Source organism: Pelodiscus sinensis, chromosome 1 (assembly GCF_052426305.1).
Source record: "Pelodiscus sinensis isolate ZL-2025 chromosome 1, ASM5242630v1, whole genome shotgun sequence".
Lineage (NCBI taxonomy): Eukaryota > Metazoa > Chordata > Testudines > Trionychidae > Pelodiscus > Pelodiscus sinensis.
Window position 1 is genome coordinate 234,831,097 of NC_143052.1, and position 14,272 is coordinate 234,845,368.

At 41.6% G+C, this 14,272-nt stretch overlaps 1 protein-coding gene and 1 long non-coding RNA gene across 4 annotated transcripts in view; one reads left to right on the plus strand and one right to left on the minus strand.

The window, feature by feature from the left end:
- The window catches only part of AFF3 (ALF transcription elongation factor 3), a 456,198-nt gene that overhangs the window by 307,347 nt on the left and 134,579 nt on the right, over window positions 1–14,272 (minus strand). The window lies entirely within an intron of this gene.
- Window positions 5,429–12,333, plus strand: LOC142825195 (uncharacterized). The gene is made up of 2 exons (XR_012899647.2): window positions 5,429–5,567; window positions 12,133–12,333. It is a non-coding gene; the product is annotated as an uncharacterized LOC142825195 (long non-coding RNA).

Here is a 14,272-nt window from a genome sequence, read left to right on the forward strand (position 1 = left end):
AGGTAGCCTGCCTTAGCATCCCCGCTGATCACTTAGGGTATGTCTAGACTACATGCCTCTGTCGCCAGACATAGTAAAATGAAGCGGCGATTTAAAGAATCGCCGCTTCATTTAAATTTACATGGCTGCCGCGCTGAGCCGACAAACAGCTGATCAGCTGTCGGCTCAGCGCGATAGTCTGGACGCGCGGGTGTCGACATCAAAGGTATTTGTCGACCACCCAGGTAAGCCCCCTGGGATGAGGCACTCTCCAGTTTGTATGTATCTTACCTAAAGTGTGATGCCCACAACTGTAGACACTCCAGGTAAAGCCTCCTGAGTGCCCACTAGAGTAGAAAGGTTCCATGTTTGACATACAACCTATATTCACACACCTCAGAATGATATTGTAGTTTTCACAACTGCATCACATTTTGACTCATTTTCAGTTTGTGATCCAGTACTAGTGCCTAACCAGTTATTGCCCAAATCTACATTTGATCTAATTTGCACTTCTCTTAATTTAATTTAATCTTGTTGATATTAGACCAATTCCCCAAATGCCATTATATTTTTAAAAAAGTTGCAACCCTGGATTTCTAATATAAATATAAATGTTCTTTGGATAATTTAGAACTTTTTCAGTTCAACCAGACAGATGATATCTTTGCTTTTCCAGTGACTGGCAGAGATTCAGACTTAGAGGAGACAGGTTCTTGAAACTCAACCCAGATAAAACATTTGCAATGTGGGTCAGCTTTTGGGAACATCTGGGATCTGATCCAAGGTCTCCTGAAATCAATGGAAACACTTCCATAGACTTTAATGGGCTTTGGATCAAGCATTTAGAGTTGAAATCTGCCCTATTTTCAAAGATATTCAACTACTCTTTTTCAATTTGCTTTTCAGTTTAGGAGTATCTCTACATGCCTGGTTGTTCCACGCATCCAAGGTAGCTCTAATTTCTGCAGGTGCCTTTTGTCATCAGCTTGGTCCTAAACTGTTATGGACCATGCCATGTATTCCATATAGGACCCCAACTCAACCTATATCAGCTGAGAAATATGGCGGCCTGTTTACTTTCAAGTGCCAGCAGAAGAAAACATGTTACATTAGTACTCCAAAGATTGTAATGACTTCTTATTCACTTCTGGGTGCAATCAAACTCATTCTCACTTTCAGTGCTCTTCATAACTTTTTCCTGTTTGCATCTCTCTAAATAAGCTTGATTATTGGAATATTTGAATAATTAATTTGTAGGCTACATTGCACAATTCTATTTTTATTTCTTCTAGTTTCTTATTGTATCATGGTTAATTAATTTCTCATTTGTTTATATGAAAAATGTTTAACTCCTTTCTATGTCATTTATGATTATATGCTCATATCATCAGATATCCCATGTACTTTAACTACCTTTATTCCACTAAAGTAAGTGAATTTACAATAGTGTATTTTTTCATGCTAATATAATATGTACCTAGTGTCTAGATTTTCTTTTCTCTTTAACATTAGTTAACTGAACTATATTTGATATAAACAGACTCAGTGTGGACTGCACAAATTAGAAAAAAAACCAATTCAATTTCATACTATTAAGATTTAGTATGAAAAAAATATAAATGCGCAAGTAACAAAATATAATAAAGCAAATCAAAATGCAATAACAGGACAAATATGAATATATAAATTCATCTGACACAAATAAATGACAAAAAAGTCATAGAAAAAGCTTCAATTTTCACCCACCACATTATTTTCTCTTACATAAAGCATTATTATTGTTATCTTCCTAGCAGGGACTATGCTATTATGTGCTTAACAAATAAGTAATAAATAAAACATTTTTATTAAGTAAATAATAAAAGATGCTCTCTGATGTCCAAGACGAAAACAAATCCATATTAACTTCAGAAATCTATGAAACTTTGTCAAGTGAATTTTACCATATAAAGTTTTTTTTAGTGCAATACATAGTAATATATTTATATTATTATAGAAGAGTAAACTCTGAGTACTGCAAATGATTAGTCTATAAAATTTAAACCATCCATTTATTAACTTAACAATCTGGCATTATTAAGGGCTTAGGGCAAAAACCACTCTGACCTGTGTGAAAGTATTTGCCTGCAAAAGTGCAGATCAATAGTTCTACATTTAGCTGAAGTTTTATGTCTGATGCCAAAAAGAGTTCATAAATGTCAGTTCATAATTTACATTAGTACAAATTATGACCAAAAGTTGCACCTTTGGCATTCCACCACCAAAACATTGTATTAGTTGTTTCAACATCTCTTTTAATTTATAACTGCGCTACAAGATACCATTAAGAAACAATGAATAATTTGCCTCAGCCAAGAGTTGAGAGTTTTTCCAAAGAAACAAAGGCTTATAACAAGTTGTATTTTAATGTTTTGAGGTATAAACTTAGTACAGCAATATCTAACAAGAAATGAGCATTTCAGTGGCACATTTTGATAAAACTAGAGTTTCCAGAAACATTAGAACACACAATGAATCTGAAAAGCCCAAGCCAACACCATGAATTAACTTTAAACATCTGAAGAATCGGGTTGTGCCCATGAAAACTCATGATTCCTTCTACATTTTTGTTAGTCTCTAAGGGTATGTCTACACTACAAAGTTAATTCGAACTAACAGATGTTCGTTCGAATTAACTCTGATAGGCGCTACACAGGCAAACCGCTAGTTCGAACTTAATTCGAACTAGCGGAGCGCTTAATTCGAACTAGGTAAACCTCATTCTACGTGGACTAACGCCTAGTTCGAATTAAGTAGTTCGAATTAAGGGCTGTGTAGCCACTTAATTCGAACTAGTGGGAGGCTAGCCCTCCCCAGCTTTCCCTGGTGGCCACTCTGGGCACCACCAGGGAAATTCGTCTGCCCCCCTCCCGGCCCCAGAGCCCTTAAAGGGGTACAGTCTGGCTACGGTGCCCGTGCCAGGTGCAAGCCTGCCAGCACCCAGCCAGCAGACCCTGCACCTGGCATGGCACGAACCAGCCACCCGCTGCCACCCAGCCCTCCGCCTCTTCCCAGGACCAGACTGCCCAAGTCCGCAAGAGGCGGGCGCCCACCAAGTCTAGTGCGGACATCGTGGTGTTGGCCGCTGTCGGCAGACAGGCTACTGCACTAGATGGACCTTTGATCTGACCCAGTACGGCCATTCTAAGCTCAGGGCTCAGGGTTGGGGGTCTCAGTGGACCACCTTGATTTTCATGCCAACCTGCTCCTGGGTGGTCAGGCTGGCAGCTATCCTGCCCTAGACGGCCACTTTCCTGTGCCTAGTGCGGAGGTCGTGGATGAGGTCCACAATGTCTGCACTAGACCAGGCGGGCGCCCGCCTCTTGCAGACCTAGGTAGGCTCCTGGGAGCCACCAGCCTGGTCCTGGGAAGAGGCGGAGGGCTGGGTGGCAGCGGGTGGCTGGCTCGAGCCGTGCCAGGTGCAGGGTCTGCTAGCTGGGTGCTGGCAGGCTTGCACCTGGCACGGGCACTGTAGCCAGCCCGTGCCCCTTTAAGGGCTCCGGGGCCAGGATGGGGGCAGAAGAGTTTCCCTGGTGTTGGCCAGCCACCAGGGAAAGCTGAGGAGGGCTAGCCTCCCACTAGTTCGAATTAAGTGGCTACACAGCCCTTAATTCGAACTACTTAATTCGAACTAGGCGTTAGTCCACGTAGAATGAGGTTTACCTAGTTCGAATTAAGTTTGCCTGTGTAGCGCCTATCAAAGTTAATTCGATCTAACGGCTGTTAGTTCGAATTAACTTTGTAGTGTAGACATACCCAAAATGTGTGGGGAAAACATCAAAAAGACACTTGTTAAGACAAATATTTTACACCAGTCCATAAGTCTTCTTTCGTGGAAACCACAGACGGGATGGAAGTCAGCAGTTGTTTCTTGGAACACCACATTTCCCATTGTTTAGCGTCCACATAACACTCTCCGCCTAATTCTATTTGTGTACGTCTACATGGTAGCGCATAACTCTAAATGAGCTTCGCAAATTGCATAGCTTATTTCAAAAAAGCTTATTTCTTTGTGCTCTTTGTGCTATGGGATAATGCAGAACTCTTGTCAAGCAGAAAACTATGTTCTTCATCATTATCTTATTATTGGATAATCTTGTATCTGATGTGGGGCTGTAAATTTATGAGAAGTCTGGATTATGAATAACAAGAAAGATTGTTAATCCCCTTCAAGAAATATAACAAGACAGAGGGTACGTCTACACACAGGAGCTATTTCGTGATAACGTCTACACAGCGCTAAATTTCAAAATAAATCACTCTTCTGGCATCTTCCTTACTGCCCGTGCAACGAGGTTTACAGGAAGCAAGAATAATAAGCGCTTTATCCTGAAATAGCATTGAAGTGTAGATATACCCTCTATCTTGTTCTTAAAGCGGATTAACAATCTTTCTTGTAATTCACAATATAGACTTCTCATGAACTTACATCCCCACATAAGATACTAGATTACCCAATAATAAGATAAATGATGAACGGTGTAGTTTTCTGCTTGACAAGAGTGCTGCATTATCCCACCGCACAAAGAGCACAAAGAAATTTCTGCTTTGTATTTATTGCTTGGGCTATTATATAAAAATATTACAGAAATAAAAGCTCTGAAAAACTAGTATGGTATGGTATTGCTCCAGTCATAATGTGCTAGTACACAATCAATTCTTATAAAAGCTTTTCTTTTTCCTTGTAGTGTAGTTGTCCAAAGGGAATAAATAATTTACAGCTTGTTCAACCCAGCACTTCCCTCCTATTATTTTTAAAAATTTGTTCTAATTTGCATCTACCACATAAAATGTCTTTTATGTACATGTTGGCAGTATTTTTTCTTTTACATTCAATTTAAAGAGGATGCCGTGTGCCAGGTCACCCCTGTCTTCCCCCTGAGGCCGCAGGCTCTGGGAAAATGTATGTTTTTCCCATTATTTCAAAGCGAATAAATGACAATCAGATCTATCTTGATGTAGATTGTTCAGAGTAATTTTAATAATTTTTGCTTTAGAAAATGAAAGTATAACTTAGAAACACAAACATTTATTATTAATAAACCTGGTAGCAGCCCCTTCCCCCTCCCCTCCCACCCCCGCACCCCAGCAGACATCTGTCTTTATTCTTTTCTGGTTTTCTAACATATGAAGATGCTCTGGAAAAAGAGGCACTACCCAGTCACTGTTGTGCCCTTTACATATTTATTACTAACAGTTACTATTTGTTAAAACACCAGTCATATGCTGTGATGGGGCGAGGCAGCCCCGCACTGAACCTACAGGGCCCAGCCAGGGTTACCTGGCTGCAGAGGCCCCTCCCCCACAGCCCTACCGAGCATGCCCGGGCTGCAGCAGGGCTATAAAAGCCTGGGCCAGGACTCAGTCTGGGGAGACAGCTGAAGGAGAAGGGAACTCTCCCTCAGCGGTTGCCAGGGACTCCAGGAGAGGCCGAAAGGAAGGCGGAGGCAAGTTGGTGCAACCTGGAGACTGCCTGCCGAGGGGATACCGGCCTGGAGATTGCAGCCAGCTGGGCAAGTCCAGGGGAAGGAAGCCCGGGGATCCAGGTAGGAAGTGGCCCAGGGCAGGAGCGGGAGCCGCCTCTCCCGGCCCGAGAACCTCGGTGTGTTTTGGCTGGATGGCTCCGCCGAGGGAGTGACCCGGTACCTGGTTGCTCACAAGGCCCTGGGCTGGGACCTGGTGGAGTAGGGTGGGCCCGGGTCCCCCTACCTGGGGTGCGTCCCCGCTACAACGATAAACTGCTTTGTGGACTTGGCCTTGCTTAAAGGGCCAGGTATAAACTGTTTTGTGGACTCAGGCCAGGGGGCCTTTGCCCTGCTTAAAGGGCCAGCTATAGACTGTTTTGTGGACTCAGGCCAGAGGGCCTTTGGCCTGGCTTAAAGGGCCAGGGATAGACTGTATCACAAGGGTGTCGGGGACCCAGCAGGAGGGGCCCGCCACATATGCACAGCTGCTTAACAACACCTTTTAGCATGATACAATCGCAAGGAAACTTCCTTGTGCCATAATATCTTAGTATTAGATCGGAAGTTGATGGTAATAGAGCCATTATTATATGGTCTGATATGATAGCTTAAAATATGTGAAATCACTTTCACAATTGGCAAAGGTATTGGTAGTCTCTCCACAGAAAAATAAAAGATTGAATGAGCATGGAGTCTTAACTACCCATGTATTCCATTGATGACCCTCCCCAAACAAGTGTGAGGCATAGTGGTGGATAGATGTGTGGGAAAGTTGCACTACACTATTGTCTGTCCTGTACCTTTCCTATAGTTTAATAGAGATCATTAGGAGTGGTCAATTTGGTACTTTTCTCAGGCTAAAGTGTTGAAGGGGATAGGAGACAGTCTGCTTTACATAGGCATGAGCATGTGGATGACCAATACTTACTTACAAGTACTGATGAAATGATCTATGTTTTTATGATCATAAGACACTCTAAACAATTCTCTCAAGGACAAAAATGTAGCATTTTGGTATGAACAGAGATTACATGATTATTAGTCTACACCATCTTGTCAGAAGAGAAGAAAATAATGTTGCATTGTTATACATATTCCGTATAGCAAACACAAGCTATGCTGGAGTTCCATTCCAAAGTATAAAATTTTACAGCTGACACGAATCAAAAGGTGGTGGGACCGGATTGTTTGCCATCCAGACTCCCACTTCAGATCTGCATCAAATACAGTGTATGAATATGGTGAGTTTTGGAATGAAAATGAGACTAATATTCAGGTACAGATTGCACCCAAATGCACTGCAATGTTCCTGAAAGAATGGATGAAATTTCTCATCAAGACTGTATGGTGTATATGACTGGCCCTGGGACTATCCCAAGTGGTTGAATTGGCAGACATAACTTGCACAGGTGACCCATCTCTTGATTTCTATTTGGGGTGGGTTTGCAGGTTGGTGCACAGTATGGGAAAAGGAAACCATTGGATCCCGAGAACTTAAGCCCACATTCACCTCCCGTTATTTATTGACAGGAAGATCATGATGGTAGCAAGTATTCCAGGATGCGTACTGGCTTCCAGCTAGCTTCAAGAGGAAATTGAAGTCATTGGTTTTGGCCTATGATGCATTAACTGGTTTGATTTCTACTGACTTAAGACCCCTTGATCTGCCCTGGCTGCAATGTTGTGCTTGCCATGAGTGAAAACACTGTAGCTGTAGCTCCCAAATTAAAAAAAAGAAGGAGCTGCCAACAGGATATTTCCTATGAGTTCCTTAAATTCACTGCCTTATTGGCCAGCGATACAGCCGCTCCCTGAGTTGCGAACGGTCGAGGTCGACCGTTCGCACTTACGACCAAAGCTCCCATGGAGCGGTCATAAAGGCGGTCCCCGAGTTACGAACGCGACCCGTGCTTATGAACAGCGCAGTCGCATGTAACTCAATGGGGTCCGGGTTACAAACAGACTGAGTTACGGCCAAGTGCTTGCTCTGTAACTTGGAGAGCGGCTGTAGCTGGAAATTTTTGACACTTGCTTTCAGGAGTAGTTGCATTTAATTCAGTAGGACTACTTGAATGATTGGGAGCAAGAAGTTCACTTTCTGGGCCTGTGACAATTAATTAATATTAGTTCAGTGTTACATAAGTGCTAAACGTTACCAGATTGCACATAAAATCCTCAAGGCTGGAAATGTCATATTGCTCAGATCCTGGTTGTTTTTAGACAGTCAGCCCTTTGAAAACCTTCTTTTTGTTTTAATGTGCAAAACTATGAATCACAGCATATGCAATTGACCCTCTTTTCTTTTGGTGGAAGTGGCTGCTGGTGTCCTAAAAATTTGCATCCTTCATAAAATGAGTAAAGTTCTGAGGATTTAAAAAGAATTGCATATTTGACAGTCATCCGAAATCCTAAAGCCAACTCTGCGATTTGAAGACGGGACCGAAGGCTTATGTCTGGGAACCAATGGAGGTTAAAAAAAATTGTTTCATAGATTTCCACAAAAAATTCTAATGTTGTGGGGCTTAACATTAATATTAAATTTCTTTCCTTAGGAAATGGAACTGTCTTGTTCAGGGGAGACAACAGCTTCCATGGGCTCCTGAGCAACGTACGGGGGGAGTGGCTGGCTCTCCACCCCCAGAAGGGGTGGGGCTTCAGGTGTAAGAGGCAGGGCTGGGGGCAGCCAGCCTTCAGTGCTGCCCTGATCATGGTGCTGGGCCCTTCAGCCCTCAAAGCCATGCTCTGTTCAGTGCTCCAGTGGCGATTTGAAGGGCCTGAGGCTCCCGGTGCTACCACTGCCACAGTAGTAGTGGTAGTAGCCAGTGCCCTGGGGCAACTACCTCTTTTGCCTTCCCCCCCCAATTTGCTGGCCTGGTGTTGTTGCTCATAATATATCATTCAGGTGCTAAAGCTACTGGCTCTAGACCGAGCTACACTTTTATATTTAATGTTTGCACATAAGCATGGCATCTCTGCCACATTTTAGATCTTCAGCAGGGATTCACACCATCGGGTGAAAAATATTATTTAAATTTAAATTTTTTTTTTCTCCAGTGGGGCAGGAAGACATTCCAAGTGTATACCAAAGTTATGTATCACTTTATAACAACTTGAAGCCTATTTTAAAAAATGTTCTTACTCATATGTATATGTTCTTCATTGTGATTAACTTTATCTATTAACTATATATATACCGAGATCTCTAATAATATTTCTCTTCCCATAACAAAAACCACATAATCTTGACAAACTGTATAACTGCTGCCCAAAGATTCTGCTGGTATTTCTCCAATCCAGTAATGTTGTCCATGTGTCTTACTATCCTGGTTTGCTTCTTTGAATAGTTTATTGGCAATCTGAGCAGCTGGCTTTCTCTTTGCCAGCAGACTGCCCGTGACACAGTTGGGACAAATGGTCAGATTCAGCTCATGCTGCAAAGTGAGAACTCCAGACATGCAAACTGAGGCCCGTTATTTGTAATATATCACTGGACATGCAAACTGAGCTTGACAGCCAGCATTCAGTGATAGAAGCTGCTGTCATATGTAAGGGATCTATATCCAAACTGTCAAGAAAAGAACTCTGCATTCATTACAGCAACCAGGGGAAAAAGAAGACAAGACAAGTGCTGGGTTTTGTTAACCTTGTTCCTCTGGGAACAAGCCTCCTCAGAGCTGCCATCTCTGGCAGACCAAGTGCTAAGTAGCTCAAAGCAAAATGGCTCCCTTAGGGAGCTAATGGAATATTTACATGAAGAGACTGTTGACAGACAGTCTGTATTAACACAAGTTAAACAGGACTTGAAGTTCTCATAGGGCACAGGTTGCGATATAGAGAAACAGGCTAACAATACTGAAAATGTATATTCAGTATTGTTTCAGATGTGTATATGTGTAGGTACACACACATGCACACACAGGAAAAAAAGAAGCAACAACCTTGAAAATACTCCTCCTGCTCAACTACTGCAGCATTCAGAAAGCTCTCTGGGATCACAATTGAGAAATGAAGAGAAACTGAACTTTTTCAAAATGTACACTAGTTTACACACTAACAAGCTCCTGAACATCCTTTCTGTGGGAGGCTCACTTGATCCTTTCTGTGGGAGGTTCATTTGTTATCATTACCAAAAAGTTATTTGGGTTGCACATAAGTCAGAAATCCTTTGTGCGCTTTAGAGGATGCTACTGGATTCCACAGGGGATGTTTAGCTGGAAAGGCACATACACGAGGCAGAGTATAACTGAAGGCTCACTTTCAATGGAGATCTTCAGATCTCCTGGTGGTGCTGCTGGTACCTTGCTTATTCCCTCTCCCTCAACGTTGTGAAGACAACAAGATTGTTGAGAAGAGGTTCTACAATGCTGCTACTGGAACCTTGCTAGTATGTAATGCTTTGCTCTAGAGAGAGACTATTCTGACTGACAGACATCCCAAAGCCTTCTGTCCCTATCTTTCTGCATTCTTTTTTAGCATATGAGGAACCTTTCTTCCTTCATAGCCACATAATGAATTGAAATAAGATGTTCAGCCTACAAGGTTTGATTAACATCAGAAGATACAATACTGCATTGTATTACTTTATTTAAACTTTAGTTTTGGAGGGTAAGGGGAAGGAGGTCACTGCATTTTATAAACAGTAAAGAGTGCTCCTAGACAAGGTCCTTAAATGAGTCAATGTATAAATAACTGTGATGAAAGCATAACAAAAACTTAGTTATGCATCACACAGTCTAACCAGTAAAAGAGCAGGAATGCTTACTGTGCTGTATCAGTACCAGGAAGATAATTATAGAGTAATAGGGTACAATTTGTTTCAGGGAACAGAAAATTTTCCCTTGACTTTGGGTCAGTTATCTAAGTGAAGAGGTGGGATCAGTTTCAAATCAATATTCTTATTATTGGTGATTACTGAGTGTCTTTACACTGAACACGGATGAGACATAGTCCATGCCCCAGGAAACTTGCAATGTAAACAGACAACACTGTACAGAACCATACAAAAGTATGGTATTGTACATTGTTTCCTGTGCCTCTGTGCACTTTGGGATCCTGAAGATGAAAGGCTGTTTATGAATTTAAGACACTGACCACAGGAACATCTTCCTTTTGATCAAAGAGAATCCATTTTGCTGGTCTTATAATCATTTCAAATAAGGACAAATATACATAAATACTGTGTACTCTGTAATGAACTTTTATTCTGTCATGTACCTATTTTTTATTTTATTATTATTATTTGGATTGCTATACATCATCTTACATATCTTGTAATAAAAGATCATCTGGAAAGCTATACACTTTCCATTTGCTTACTACATTTTAACATTGAATGGTGAGTTCACAAAAAAGCAAAGGCTATGTTGTGCTAATTTACTGATTTACATACAGTAAATATAGGTAAATTATTTACTACCAACACAAAATTGAGAGGCGTGATATCAATTTACTTAATTCAATATCCATTCACTTGCTTCAGGGAATACTATTTGGGATAATGCCACCAAATTGTAGATAGGCCGAGGTAGAATTATTATCTGTACCAGGTTTCATAGAATCTAATATATATTCTCCCTTAAAAGAGAATGTTTGTGCGCTAATAACTTGGACACTATAAGAGCTACCACGACCAAACTTTGCATGGGGATAACCTTTGATCCAGGAGAAGGTTTTAAGGGACTGTAGGAAAGAAGAGATGAGAGACCGATGCCTCTCCCCAGGCTGTACGGAGCTTGGTAGTGCGGGGAGAAGCGGCGGGGCCAGTCACTCACTAAGGCCGGCAGAGGGACAAGTAAGCGAAGGGCGGGCTCAGGCGCCGGCGGCAGGCATGCAGCTCCCTTCCCCCTCCCTCTCCTCAGGGTCCTCACCTCAGTTATATCAACTGTCAACTTATATTTCACAATGTATACTGACAAAGTGCAAGGACAGTCACTTAAAGTAGTTGGAATTGATTTAGAGACATCTTGCTTTTCATATGAACAACTCTGTTGTGTGTTCAAGAGTTGGAAGTGGAAAAAAATTGCACATATTTGTTAAGAATAATGAAACAAAATATACAGTTTACAATAGAGTTTTTGATGATAACATGTAAAATTGGTTGTTTTATACTTTATATATTTTAATCCATGTAGAACTCAGTGCAACTTTTCTACTATTCAAAAAACAATAATGGACTACCGTTTTTCTAAATTTTGTTCCTCCACTTTCCCAAGCAACGCCAGGTAACTCCCGCTAGTCATAGAATATTAGAACTGGAAGGGACCTTGAGAGGTCAAGTTCAGTCCCCTGTCCTTATGGCAGGACCAACCATGGTCTAAATCATCCCTGACAGATGTCTGTCTAACCTGCTCTCAAATATCTCTACTGATGGACCACCTACAACCTCCCCAGACAATTTATTCCAGTGTTTACCAACCTGACAGTTAGGAAGTGTTTCCTAAGGCCCAACCTCAACCTCCCATACTGCAGTTTAAGCCCAGTGTTTCTTGTCCTATCCTCAGAGGCCAAGGAGAACAACTGCCCCCCCCCCCTTCACTGTGACATCCTTTTAGATACTTAAAAACTGCTATCATATCCCCTTCTCAGTCTTCTTTTTTCCCAAACTACACAAGCTCAATTCCTTCACCCTTCATGTCTGTTTCCCTAGATCTGCCTGCCCTGGAGGATTGAGGACTACCGTACCCTCAACCAACACCTCAAATTTGCTGACGGGAGCTGGACGTATGGGATGTTTGCTCATTTGATTGTCTTTGTCTAGACTGTCTCACATGGCTCTTGTTCTCATAATGCCTTTGTTGTTGGTTGTACCCTGTTGTTGTGAACCTCCAATTATACTGTTTGTATTGTTTCTTCTTGGATACAGGCAGTTGAATCCCTAATGCGCGAGCGTCGCCCTAGTATCTTTAAGGGAGTGGAGAGATGAATTCGCTGCCTTGGCAAAGAGTTTCTCTCCCTTGAATGGAAGGTCCTCAATGTTTTATTGTACCTCTTTGGGAAACCCAGACAGTTGCAGCCATGACATTCTCCTCAGCACCAGTGCATTTGCCATAGACCTGGTTGCTATATCCACTGCATCCAATGCTGCTTGTAGCGCTGTGCGGGATATCAGAGAGCCTTCCGTCACATTTTAGTGACAGGCAGAGAGGGGTTCCAGCACAGGTGCATTTACAGAGAATAAGCAAATAAACAAAAGCTTCATTATGGGTGGAAATGTGCTCTACTGAAGCGAACCTAACACCTCAAAACAAATATTGCGCTTTTCTTACCAAAAACAAGGACCGTTTGAAAAATCCCAAATGTCAGTGTGACTGGAAATGCACTGGTAAGAGCTGGCAAACTCAATATCCATGCCAAAGAAAATTCAAACATTTTGAGAACTTTTTCGTTTCCATTTGGATACTGGGTTTGCCTCAGAGCTACAGTCCCTGGATGCCCTGGGGCATATGGTTCTACAGCAGCGCGAGGTAGTTCTCTGTGGAGCTATGGATCCTCAATCCATGGACCTTGAGTCACTAGCAGCACACCAGATAAACTGGCAGAAAAACAATTTCTGTTCAAACCCTGACTTCCACAAACCATCTCAGTTTCAACAAATTAGCATTTCCCAATTAAATCTGTTTGGAAATTTTCTGACAATCAGCTATACAGCACCATATAGTCCTTCGTAACTCATTATTGCCCAGCAGACTAAATGTGGCCTGGCAATTGCCAGCTGACCAACACAGATTTTAGTCAATGTTATTTTTTATGGGACCTACTGGCTACGTCTAAACTACACCCCTCTGTTGGCAAAGGGATGTAAATTAAATGTATCAAAAATATCCTGTGCTTCATTTGCATAATGGCGGCAGCTGCTTTTTTCCGAAATGGGGCTTTTCGGAAAAAAATTGCAGTTTAGATGGGGTATTTTCGACAGAAATGCCCCATTTCAAAAGCTCCTGTACAGAAAGAGTACAGGATCCTCTTTCTGTACAGGATCTTTCGAAATGGGGGCAATTCTGTCGAAAATGCCCCATCGAAACTGCCGGGTTTTTTTTTAGAAAAGCCCTGTTCGAAAAAAGCGGCGGCCATCATTATGCAAATGAAGCGCAGGATATTTAAATCCTGACTTCATTTGCACTTTCAATATGTCTAATTTACATCCCTCTGCCGACAGAGAGGTGTAGTTTAGACGTAGCCACTGTGTTAATGTGTTCAGTGCTGGGTACCCTATATGCAAAAGAAATAGAACAGGGGATAGATTCATATGATAAAATGTATACTGTAAGAGGAAACATCTACAACAGGGTTTCTAACATCTTCCTTAGAAATTAGATACTGTCAGAAATAGGATACTAGAATAGATGGACCACTGGTCTGATTCAAAATAGCAATTCTTGTGTTTCGATGTTCCCGTGTAAAAATAAACACTTCCCAGACAGAACCAAAACAAATTTGACCTAAACCAATTGATACAGGAAATCCAATAAAAAAAAAGAAGAAGGAAAAGGTTTGTCTGGATGTAGTAAATTTTTGCAGGAGATAAACAAGTAAAACCAGCTAAAATAACTACAGCCCAGTAAATAGAACAATATCTAAATGTTCATATAGAATTCTCACTGCATGCTGAAGTATACATCGAGTGATATTTCCCCCAACCTATTTGTAATTGTTGCAAAAACATGAGAAAGTTTTCTTTTATTTCCACCCGAAAATTTAAAGAAGCAAGCATGGGTTAGTGGGAAATAAGTCTATAGGCTGGATCCTCAGCTGACAAACTCCACAGATCGTCATAGCCATATGTCAAT